This window comes from Branchiostoma floridae, chromosome 18 (assembly GCF_000003815.2).
Source record: "Branchiostoma floridae strain S238N-H82 chromosome 18, Bfl_VNyyK, whole genome shotgun sequence".
Classification (NCBI taxonomy): domain Eukaryota; kingdom Metazoa; phylum Chordata; class Leptocardii; order Amphioxiformes; family Branchiostomatidae; genus Branchiostoma; species Branchiostoma floridae.
This window is the reverse complement of record NC_049996.1, coordinates 2,892,047-2,892,831: the sequence shown is the minus strand read 5'-3', so window position 1 is coordinate 2,892,831 and position 785 is coordinate 2,892,047. Positions and strand designations below refer to the sequence as shown.

At 40.6% G+C, this 785-nt stretch overlaps 1 protein-coding gene across 1 annotated transcript in view; it reads left to right on the top strand.

Annotated features, from left to right (window-relative positions):
- Positions 1 to 785, top strand: part of LOC118406119 (peptide-N(4)-(N-acetyl-beta-glucosaminyl)asparagine amidase-like) — a 16,366-nt gene that overhangs the window by 911 nt on the left and 14,670 nt on the right. The gene's annotated exons all lie outside the window — the stretch shown is intronic.

The following is a 785-nucleotide window of genomic DNA, read 5'->3' as shown; positions in this document are numbered from 1 at the left end:
CTGACGCTCTCAGCACTGGAAACCGAGTGCTGAGAGATCGGGAGACTAGACTCTGACATACTAGTATACAGTAATTTGGAGTTACGACACGTCCTTTGCTCGACTCAAGGACGTTATATAATGTCCTTGCTCGACTAAAACGTAAGATTGCTGGATTATAAACGTCACCTATCGTTACATTCTGCTCTATAACACCTCTATAACTCTATAACGATTACCTTCGGGGATAATGGAAAATACTCGCGATCGTCGTGACGCTTTCTTTACGTGGGCGGTAATAATAATAAAGTTGTTTGCAATCCCGTTTTAATGATATCCATTCCTTATACATTTCAATTACACAAAACAACACAAATTCAGGCTTTTTTGCATCTGTATCTATCTTACGTTATATAGCCAGTATAACCGCCGTTCGGCGTAACACAACAGCTAAAACTGCATAAACTTGAAAAATCATCTTTATTAGTATCGTATATAGTACCGCTTTCAGTACTTTGTATCTATACTCTATACATACACCAAGTTACACATTAAATTGAATAGCACAACCAAAAGTTTAACTTTATTTTTAATCAGTATACGTCAAGTACCGCTCTCAGCACTAGGACACTCCAGTGCTCGAAAGACTTCGGCACTGGTTTGAAGAACGTTCCAGTGCTGAAAAGACGTCAGCACTCGTTTTCCTGTGCTGAAGATTTCTCAGCACTGGTGTTCCAGTGCTGAAGTGCCCCTGAGCACTGGAAATCGAGTGCGGAAGGCGAAGCTTTTGTATATCAGCACTCGGT